Raw genomic sequence first — 12,234 nt, 5'->3', positions numbered from 1 at the left:
GCATTACGGTGGCAGAATGACAGTGAAAGGATACTTCATTATCCCATTTACAGCTGGAAGCTGTGATGAGGCCAAGCTCCGGCCGGCCGGCTCCTGGGCGATAACGCAGCATCGGTAGTTAGAGAAAGATGCGCACACTAAGTCCAACGCTTCAATTCGAGCTGCTGCAAAGACTTATTTCCTCACTGCTTTCTGAGTTGTCAGAATATTTTTACATGTGAGCTCCCATGACTGTAATAAAATGGATAGAGATAGAAAGGAAGATGTGATTATGTTTGTGTATAAGCCTCCCCCTCCAAACAGCGAATCATGTGGCTGCAATTCAATTATGTAAAGGATGCAGGCACGGTGAAGAGGTTCATATGTTGCTAGAGTAAACATTAGAATGGGTGTTCGAAGCATGATCTAAGCGACTTTGACCGTGTCAGACGTGACGGTTCCAGCTGTTCTACTGGGATTTTCAAGGACACCATTTTGTAGAGTTTACAGAGAATGTTGGGATAGACAAAAATGTTCACTGAGTGGACCATCTTTGGGACAGAACACTTTGTTAATGAGAGAGGTCAGAGGAGAATAGGCAAACTTGTTCAGGCTAACAGAAAGGCCGCAAAAGCTGAAATAACAGCTGTTACAACAGCAGTGGTGCGCAGAAGTCACCTCTGAGCACACAACATGTCAAACCTTAAAGCGGATGGGCTACACCAGCAGAAGACCACACCCAGGGTTCCATTCCTGGCAGCTAAGAACTGGAAGATGAGGCTGCAGTATGCACATGATCACCAAAACTGGATTATTGTAGACAAATGTTGCCTGGTCTGTTGAGTCTTGATTACTGGTATGACACGCTGATGGTAGGGTCAGAAATTCTCTTTGCAGTAAGAATTTGTGGATCCGTGCTACCATCTGTCAACAGTGCAGGCTGCTGATGGTGGTATAATGGTGTGAGGAATGTTTTTTTGCTTCACATCAGGTCCCTTAATACCAACTGAGCATCATTTGACTGGCACAGCCTAACTAAACTTTGCGTCCCTTAATGGCCAAAGTCTACCCTGTTTCAAATGCCTACTTCCAACAGAGAAATGCGCCATGTCACAAAGCACACATCATCTCAAGCTGATTCCACAAACATGCCAGTGACTTCCAATGGCCTACACAGCCCCCAGTTCTCAATTCAATATAGCACCTTCAGGATGAAGTGGAGCACGACGTTTGCAGCATGAATGTGTGGCTTAAAAATTCATAGAAAAAATGTGAATGTATCTAGTCAGAATGGACCAAAATCCCTATGGAAGGTTTCCAGTATGTTGTTAAATCCATATTGTGAAGAATTCAGGTCATTCTGTGGACAAAAGAGGTCCCTGCTGTAAATTAGCCAAGTTTCATCACAGAATCCAAAAACACCTTTTCTCGATTTCACTACTTCCAGTAAGACCGAATCAATTGTATGTGCATATCTTAAGGCGCAAGAAACCTTTTTTATTGGAGATGCAGCTTGGGCAAATGTCAGTGCTTCATAAACAGGCAATTGAAATATGCAATCAGAAGTTCAGCTCAGGAATACAGATAGCAAATAAGCACAATAATAGAACACCATCCCCCCACACCCAACTACACACGCGCACATACACACACACAAACTCTCACTCACAGATCAACTCAGACCATCCAACAGAACTGAATCTGTGGTAAGAATAAATATTTGGTCTACGTTAAGTTACTAAGATAAAATGTATAATTTTCTTGACTGCAGAATTACTCCTCACTGAAGTTATTTTGGCCATACTTACATACAGTAGCAGTTATATGAGAGATGTAATGTCATTAAAGTCTAATTGCACAAATATGCCACCTATATAATATAAATGTTAAGTCATATTTTCTTTCTGAAAAAGTTAGGGAGAAGCAGTGTGGCCACAGACTTGGTATGCACCACCAGGCAGATTCTTACAAAAATCCAGGATGCTGTCCAAATATTTTAAAAAGATCAGAGTTGGATTAAATCTCTCAGAGCCTCTGATCCTGGACTCCTGATGTGACCACAAGGGTGTAGCTCACCTTAGAAACCAGCTATTTTACAGAATCCCTTGTGACATCAACAACCAAAACAGTTCTGTCTTCACACTTATGAATGCACACACACCTGATATGTACAAAGAAGATAGGAGAGAAGAGGAAAACAGGACATTTAAACAGGGTACTTAATATTTATTTTCTTGAACAAATCAATAGCAGTGAAAAGGGTGGAAATATTTTGATGCAATATGGCCCTCAAAAAAAAAAAAAAAAATCTAACCAAGAAAAGAATAATAAGAAAAATCTAAAATGAGACTCACAACTCATCTGAACAGCAGTGTTAGTATAGTTATTGTGCTTTTAACTTATGATACTGAAAGAAATGCAGGCAATGTATGAAGGCTGAATTACACTATATAGCCAAAATATCTGGACAGCCCTTGGTCTGGGGCTGTTTTTCATTATTTAAGCTAGGCCTCTAAGCTCCAGTGAAGGCAAATTTTAATGATACAGCATACAATCACATTCTAGATGATTATGTGCTTCACCAACAGTTTGGGGAAGGTCCTTTCCTGTTTCAGCATGACAATGCCCCCTGTGCACACAGTGAGGTCCATTATAGAAATGGTTTTGTCAAGAACGGTGTGGAAGAACCTGACTGGCCTGCATAGAGCCCTGACCTCAACCCCATCCAACGCCTTTGGGATCAATTGGAAAGCCAACTGCGAGCCAGGCCTAATCGCCTAATCAGTGCCCAATCTCAGTAATGCTCTTCTGGCTGATTGGTAGCAAATCCCTGCAGCAATGTACCAACATCTAGTATAAAGCCTTCCCAGAAGAGTATAGGTCATTATAACTGCAAAGGGTGGACAAACTTCTGATTAATGCTCTTAATTTTCGATGAGAATGTCAGGTGTCCACATACTTTTGGCCATGTAGTGTATCTCACAAACACTTCTAAATCGGACACAGGACACATGGCTGAAGGTGCCACAATCGTACGATCACAGCATGTACCTGATAGACCATTCTGTGCGGAACAGACGGCAACACAGCAGTTTGAGCCAAACAGCCATGTGGCATGAGTCAGACGAGTCTCTTCCGAGCTCCCTGTCGCTTCTCCAAGCATACAGGGCAGGCTAAAACCCTTTCGCCAGGAAAATGTTGTCTCACCAGGTTTAGCTCTAAGAAGAAGAATAAAAAGAAGAAGAAGAAGAAGAAGAAGAAGAAGAAGGTACCGTTCAGGGGTTTCTACTTATCAGACCTTTCTTTTTGTCTTTCTGGTGTGATAAAAAAAGGCACTCACTGAATTTTAGGGAGACGTAACGACACGTTCTGTCAGTGTGTGAGTGGGACAATGTCATTAACGATACTTAATTGAGGCCCACATATAGATTCAGGCAAGAATATTACATGTGGCATTGTTTCCACCAAAACAAGATCAATTATATGTGAGCTTTTCACGCAGCTGAAAACACAATTATCTTTCTTTTTTTATATCAGAGCTGCTTCTTGTTTAATTGTCAGGGGTTAAGCTAATAGAACCAGTGTGAGCTAGTGTGTCCGTAGCCACCGTGGCCCTGGTGAATGTGTCAGGTAGGAAATATTGCTTGTGATTGGATGTGACCTCTGACAGGTGGCTACGAAAGGTAGGCTGTTATTTTTAACAGGCTGCATACCTGCAGGAAGCCCGCGGGTATCTTTAAAAATGGCCAAGCAGCGCAGCTTTTCTCACTTGCTGGCACTTGTTGACTGGTCCTCGTTCATTATGGGATGACTCAATGTTTTGACTACTTAGAGGTGGGTATTTTTGTTTTCTGACGTCTTTTTGAACTGTTGACTCTGAACCAAAGAGCAGAATGACTTGACCTTGACTTGTTGTGAATTGTATACATGAAAAATACCTTCTGATTCTGGTGGCAATGCATTAATGCCCATTTATTGATTAGTGGCAAAGGTTGTGGTAAAATAACAAGGGCACCAAACCACAGTTTCATTGAGGGATTCACAGGCGATGTTGAAGTTAAGTTTGATTCTTAGCTAGGTTGTTGCAGTTAGCTATGCTACTATATGGCAGCAGGAGACACTGTGATTCTGTGGGCATATCATCACCACATTCAATTAACTTGATAACACTGTATGAAGGCAAACATTCATAATGCGGTCAATCAATGATTATTCTTGTGGTGGCTAATGACCATTCCTATAGTGGATACCCATAGCGGCAAACCACATTACTGCATCTCAGACCCACCTGCATCACACCATTGTGATTCAGGCACCGGGAGGAGGGAAAAATGTGGATGTAACAGAGCGTTGCTTCATCTGACTGCACCACTGGTGAAAGAACCTTTTGTCCCTTTGGATCTCCTTGGTGCAGTCTAACCCTCAGCACAGTGCCTGACCTGTTCCTGGAGAATGTATGTTTGCAGAAACGGTGCCATTGTTCGCGGGGAAGAGAGGACAATGGCTACCCCACCCTCGGATGCCCACAATACCAGGCGGGTGATCGGTCAGACTGACGATAGCGCACTCGTCCCAACCCACCCCACCCCCCCCAATCTCAGCACCACTGTTGGGCCGACAGGCTTGCTGTTGTCTCCTGACCAACTCAGTGGACACACTTGTCCATTGTTACTGGTCAAGGGAATGTGATGGGCGAATATGCACTGGGGGTGGACTTTAGTGAGAATTCATTTTCGCTCAACCACATATTTGTGTAAGCGATCTTACAGCACACAGTTTTCTCCCTGTTGATCTCACAGAACAGCTGGGTATAGTTTGGAGAAAAAATGAGGTTCAGTACATGACAACAGCCAATTAACACAAAGTTGGCAAAAGACATTGCATCACCACGACCCCCGCCAGACAAGAAATGTCAAGATGGCAAAACAGGGAAGTTTTGTTGTTTATGTTGCTGAATGCCTCCGCATCCTAACCCCCCCATAACCCCCACTCCATCCCACGCGACAGCTGAACCCCACACACAGACATGCACACACAGAGGCTCTCTCTCTCCGTTCTGGAAAAACATTTGTCCCTTTGTGCCTTTGTTGGAGAATGGTGATGTTGTTCAGACTGGACAGGAGTCCGTGTGGTGGGGAGGGTCGGGGGATGCACAGCCAAACAATTGTCTATGAGGGACTTGGAGCACGTGTGCTGGTACCCCCCTCTTGACACCCACCGCCCGCCCCCCCCCCCCAGTTCAATTGGTGCTATGGTACCGACCGAGAACGGCACCAGTTCCCTGGATGCCAGAAATCTGTCGAGTGCAGTGATGGCAGGGGTCTGCTTTTCTCCTGAAGTGTTTGGCTCCTGGAGTTCTTAATGGCCTTTATGTCAACTCTCTGGCAGTGGTTCTTATATGCTGTCCATGAGTACCCGCCCGTAAAGGAGCCAGTCAAGCCATAATTCGCCAAGTGGACTCTGCTTACCTGTGCAGATGCATCGCTGTCCTTGGGTGACTTTCCCACCGACATGAGCATGGTCATTGTAACAGACAGTATTTACCATTTACCTTAGCACATCTATTGAATTGCTTCACACACAGATGTTCAAATGAGTCAAAAGTATATTCTGTGCTCAAATCAAAAAGTATTCTTTCCACACAGAGACTTGTAAGTGCATTGACTAGCTTACCAGTTGTATAGGAGGAAAATGACTGTTGGGGTTTTCAAGAGCAGATCTGACAGTGCTGAATACTCTCTAGGTAATGTGTAAAATGACAAGCCAGGACTGGCTGAATGGGCCATTGAGGTCATCAAACACTGTCATTTTCTCATTTTCGTAATTTCACATCTTACGTTGTCTATTATGTCATTTGTTAGCTATGTTGTTTTTGGTTGTTACTTAAAATTGAGCATCAGCATGTTCCATTTTGTTGAGGTGCTGAACTAAGATAAAAGTCCACGCATATCTTACCATCAACACGTAAAGGACAACGTTGATCCCATCATTAGTGCTTTTCTCTTTAACATGTGAGATTCCAGTACCTAAACTGCATGGGTGTGAGCATCCAACAGCATTAACACATTACATATAAAGATGTAGTTAATGTAGCTTTACCTGGCTGTGAGTATATCAAAAGGTCAACCAGGATACATTCCACAGCTGCTGCCCATGCATTTGAGCTGGTATAGACAGACTGTGCAATGCAAATGATGCTGTCGGAAAAGGTGCTAAAATTATGTTTCCTATTATAACATAATTACTTATTTACCTAACAGGCCCCCATATCCTGTAGGAGTTTACTAGACCATTTGTCAAACCATTATACTACTCTGACAGAGTACAGCATTACAAAAACTACACACATTAGGTCTGCATAATTAACTAATCATCTGAAAATGGTGTCTGTCTTTAAAGCATATGACCAAGCACAGGATTGTACAAGGTAAGCTGGGAAAGTTACCAACTGTGACATACTGTCTGAACACATGTAAACAACAGGACTCACTAAGCAGAAGAACCAGCATTTCTTGTTAAAGGGAATCTTTCAGGGTTCAGTTCCTGGGCTCTCAACTTTGAATTGTAGGGTGTCTCCGGGACTTAATTTTACACAAATTCTGAGCTTCTGTACCTTTATTTATTTATTCATTTTTTACATGTTTAGCATCAATTTAAACCAGTCACATTTCTGTACAATCCAACAAATAGGACAAGGTCAGCAAGATACTTGTTTCAGTGGACCTCACTGCCAAAAAGCCTGGACAAGATTCTAATTAGTAAATTTGCTTCCAATTCCTTGATGCAGTTTTTGCAGTGGAAGGTATATACTATGCAGAACTTATTCAAGGAAGATGTTACCAAGATTTATTACTAGTACCTGTTTATTAATATCTGTTTTGCTGACTTCTTTGGGAGATCATATAATATTTGGCCTTTTTAAAATGTTCAGTTCTGATAGTATTTCTTTGGTAGATTAAAATGAATCTGTAACGACTGATTTTTCCCCTTCTTTATAAAAACTAGTTCTCCCTTAGTTCTCATCAGTTTGACCCTTTCATTTTTAGGTGTGTTACAATAATTGAGGTAAAAATCTGTGTAAAGCCACAGGCGATGCTTTCTGGTAATCAGTCAGATGTATGTTTTCTGCTACCTTTTCATTCATAATCGTACATTTTTAACATTGATTTGTGTTCTCAATTTTTTTTTTTTAATGTTCTTCTTAAATTTCACTTCTACTGGAATGTATACGCAAGATCTTTAGCTTATAAAAAACTAACGCCTGCATAATCATTTCAGTATGTTGAAAGAAAAAATATTAATATTCATTTGAACTGATGATGCAAATGAAGTTGATTGTGCTGACTGGAGACCCTCTAGGCGATCTGTTGAAATTGCAGAGCATTCTGGGCTTTCTCCGGGTTTCTTGATCAAGAAATAGTTGACATTTATGTCACTATTGGTGACATAATGAGCAGAATCTTTTCCAACAGCAGAATAAAATATGAACCACTGTATTGAATCCTTTGTGATCATGCCATTAAGGGTGTATTGGCCAAAAGCTTAACAATGATGTATTTATTTCCTTCTGTTCTTTATGTTATTTATATTCTTTATATTACGCTCCAAAGTAGGAAGAAAAAAAACATACACACGTCTTTTTATAGGTGCTGGAGTTGTAGGGGAATTCTAATGTAAAAAGAAGGAAAACCCCACAAACCAATTTTCAATGCTTCCATTTATTGAACTGCATATGCAATGTTTCAACCCTCAGTTCTTTATCAGGTCAGGTATACATCTGTCCTTATATCTGTTCTTATTTATTTTAAGTTGTCAAGTGTTTCCGATTTTCATTGGTTGTAGGTATCAGGTACGGAGGGCCCTGTCCAAACACATTGCTATTTCATTTAGGGTCTTTAATCTGGGTTTTCCAATGTAACCTGAAAAGGAGTGTGATCCTATGCTTTTTGGCACTAGATATCCGAATATAAAACCTAGGTTTTTGTTTGAGTATTTGTTATGCCACACTGCACTTGGTGCTCCAGGAGGGCCCACTAATTTCACTGAAACCAGAGGAGCACGGAGTTAACTTGTCTGCTCTGCACCACATATCCCGCAAAATTAGAACATCAGCACTGTTCAGAGTGATGCCCTGGGGAACTGTGGCAAGTAGGGAATGCATGGGATTGTATACCCTATGAAATGTAAAGAGAATGATGTAGGATAGCCTATTTCGAACTCATTCTCAGACAACAAGACCTTCCTGACTTCTCCTCTAATTAAATTTGTTGAAAAAGGGTGATAACATGATTTCTGCTATAGAATTTCTATGGTACGTTTAATTGGGTGGCTGGGTGATCAGAATTAAATTACCTCTATACAGTAAAATATCCAGTGTTATTTCAACTCTAACAAGGTTAATTCAACTCTAACAGGTAATATTTTGTCCTGATGGGGACCAAATGTTATCTATTTGAGTTGAATTAACAGCAGCATTAAACATTGCCACAATGAAAGAGGAGATTAATATGAAACAAGAATTACCAATTAACATCTATTTCTTAGTTTGACTGATGTCAAAAGGTCGATCAAGTGCTGGAAAGTGGCCCTTTGTACATTCAATTGATAATCAGGAGGTTGAGGTCCAGATTCACTTGTATGAAATGAAATGTATCTCCCCAGGAATTAAAATAAATCACAATACTAAGGATGGAGTATAGTTTCGCAACATATTTAATGTAGCTGAAAGTCCTTTTTTGATTAGCCTTATTTAGAGTAAGCCAAATTAGTTTCTCATACTTCTACATGCTAAGATGATAAAATACAAATTGACTTAGCCTTTGGGAAAGCTGACAATATTAATGCAGTAGCGATCTGAATTACCTAAATTTACCTAAAATTACTGAACTATGAATTGTTCACAAGTGTGATTTGGCTACCATGACAGATTCCTCTTCTGTCAAAAAGTGGATGGGTCTCTCCTGGTATGTGTTATCTTCCACACATACCAGCAAGCTGGGTGTAATATGAGGTCACTTTTTGATTTTCCATTCTCTAGACTTGGTTGAGTCTCTATACCGGCACTTTTGAGCTGAGGATAATTAATCTCCATGGCAACAGTTCAAACCTAACATTATATTTTCCTTCCCTGCTTTGATTCCATTCAAGCCAACTGTCACTTCTCAACTGAATCTTGGAATGTTTTTATAATTATGTTAATGTTCATTTAGATGAATTTTTGTCCGTTACTTTAAATTTAATTTTAAACATTGTAGTAAATCTAGCTCTTAAATAGATTCTGTTTCTTTAATGCATAGGCTTTATGTTCTTGCTCTTTACTAGAGATTCTATGTGTAGTTTACAATTACAGTCCTATGTAACTTTTATTTTGGACCAATGTAATTAATGCATTGTTTAGAGATTGAGACTTTAAGAAGCCCAAAAGGGTTGGATCAAGCATATATTCAATTCAGATGTAAACACCATTGTGTTTTGTAATGGGGAGCAAATTCTTCTGATTGGTTCAAACAAATCAGAGACTTATAAATCATTGTAGTTCCTTCCACACTGAACCACACTATATGTACGTCACTCATGGTTTTGTTTTAGCAGGTAGTCATTATAACCCCTCCCCCCTTCACCCCACAAATGGTATATTCCCTTGTTTTACACTAGGTGAAATCATCACATTGTTGCTACGCTCTCTGTGATTTACATTCACATCCAACCTAGCGAAGAAACCAACGTCACCCTGCATTGCCTGGGTGTGGGGGTGGACAGGGTGATGTCCTCGCTTCCCCTCGCTGCCGGATCGTTGTCCAAACTTGTGTTCATCAATCTTTCGCTGCCTCGGAAAGCGACAGCCTCACGCGGGGACCTGGTTTTCTGTCATTCTAGGTAGGGAGCGACTCCAAGACTGTTCAACTGCCATGGCTCGCAGCCCTGAGGTGACAGGGGGAGGGAGGGGGTGGAGGTGGGGCCAGGCACATACAGAGGGGGAGGCTGCGGGTGCCGAGCACCTGCCCCTTCTGCCCCAAGTCTCCATTTGTGTATATTTGTATTTTATTATTATTATTATGATGATGATGATGATGATGATGATGATTATTATTATTATTATTTATGTCATTCATATTCATTGATAAAATATATTCCGTGCAATAACTGGGTGTTGTAAAACATTTTTAAGGGTTTATGTGTGCCCTTTTCTTACTTTGAGCACCTGCCCCTCAAAACACCTCTGCATGGCCATGGGTGGAGCAAAGCCACATTGAGAGGTATTGCTACCACACTGGGTGGTCAACAAAAAATATGAGGTTTAATTTTGTTCAATTTAGTTAGCCAGCGCCTGCAAGCTAAATGCATGGCCGACTTCTCTTGCTGTAGACACTTCTCACTACGCTACACTGAGTGTTGCCTATAGCATTTCAGATATTGCATTTTGGCCAATATGCTTCTTATGAATTTGTATAATATATTAAAGAATTACCCATATTAAATACTGTTTCACAAAAAAGCCGCTTTATTAAAGTGCTATCTGAGGAAGTATTTTTCAGATTTATGTATTCTACCAGCATTTCAACACTTTTATCATGATGCAGCTTAATAATGGATGGAGCATCGAAACATTGAAACATTATTGAAGCAATTGCTTAAATCGTTTGGAAGATTCAAAACCTTTTTTCTCTCGTTGCTGTTGTTTTGAGGGTTGTGCGGCTAACGTACAATTAAGATCAATGTAGCTCACGTGTAGCAAAGGTAGAGCAGGCTGTGCATTTATAAAAGACACTTAGAAACACCTAGGCTGATTATTAATTAAACCTGGGTGTGCATGCCTGTAGGTGAGGTTGCCGATGGTCCTGAAGATCTATCTGGTTTTCTATCTGGAGATGCACTTGCCCCAGAAATATACTCTTTAAATGATTCCCCGTAAAGATGTGCAATAACATTTTGCTCTAGTGTTGCTAAGAACCCCCACAGGCAAAGCTGTATTTGACTTGAAAAGGGTATTTTGGTATTTTGGTAATTTGATAATCATCCACATTATAGTGTGGAGGTACAATATTAGTTCCAAAATCCTTATTCATTATAAAAATACATAAAAGAGGCATGTATGTGAATTACAAAACATTTCTATAATATGTGAAAGGACTGATTTAGGATAAACATTTACAAATTTTTCTTAAGCTGTTCAGCAGTCTTACCAAACGTATTTTTGGTTGTTTGTGGACTAACATTCAATTCAACTAAACTACTGATTTATTAGTTCTGCCATTTGTTCCTACATCATAAAGTTGTGAGAACAAGTCTCTTCTCATCATCGTTCAAACTTTTGTTCTTCCTATGCCCACTCCCAACCAATTAGACTCAGTGCCATTTTCCCCTTAACATTGTTATGTTGTTGTCTTTTTGTAAATCATGTCATCCTAGATGTGAGAGGCTATATTCTAAATGACACAGTCTAAGGGTACTCTGATTGACCATAATAATTTTGTGCAATTTCAGTCTGAATTAATGCCTGTGGAATTCTTTATACTGGCTTTGTTCTGGAACAGTGGCTCGGAGACTGGAGGAATTCAAACTTTGCAATTCAAAGACCTACTTCAATTATGAAGAAGAAAGACCCTTTACTATTGTAACACCTTAAATTACCTAGCAGTGATAACTGACAAGTTCCTTTTCTGTGACATGATCACAAGAAGCCTGCCCACTGTGAAATAAATTATATTTCTTTGATATATTGAGGCCAGAAAGAATTATGACAGTGCAGCCACAACCAAGGAAAGTAATATTAGACTCTAAGATTGCTGTCTCATTGAAAACTCATTAATCACATAATGACACAGAGCCTATCACACTTCCAGTTATTGGGATTGTTAGGTTCTGACCCTGTGCAGGTTTAAAAACGGGCATGCCTTCCAGTCATACTAAGCTTACACTTAGCTTGTCAGGTGTGAAGTTCCATCTGCTTTACTGGCAATCTCTCACTTAGTCAACCATAAACACATCACCTTCTGTTTAAATTCCATTGAATACTGATTATTCAATTTCTTGATTACATTTTAAGACATTGCATTGTTTTGCCCCTGAATAAATATCTGCACTATAGATTCCATATGGAGCTACATGAGCTCTCGGATCAACAAATAAGTGTCTTTGCATTCAAATAGCCCAGCTTGAAACAAAGGGAGATCCAGCTTTCTCTGTGTGGACTTTTAAATTATGCAACACTTTCCCAGAAAATAACTGGCCTGCATGGGCTATTTCTACATTTAA

The sequence above is a fragment of the Anguilla rostrata genome, chromosome 2 (assembly GCF_018555375.3).
Source record: "Anguilla rostrata isolate EN2019 chromosome 2, ASM1855537v3, whole genome shotgun sequence".
In the NCBI taxonomy this organism is placed as follows: Eukaryota; Metazoa; Chordata; class Actinopteri; order Anguilliformes; family Anguillidae; genus Anguilla; species Anguilla rostrata.
This window is presented reverse-complemented; position numbering follows the sequence as displayed.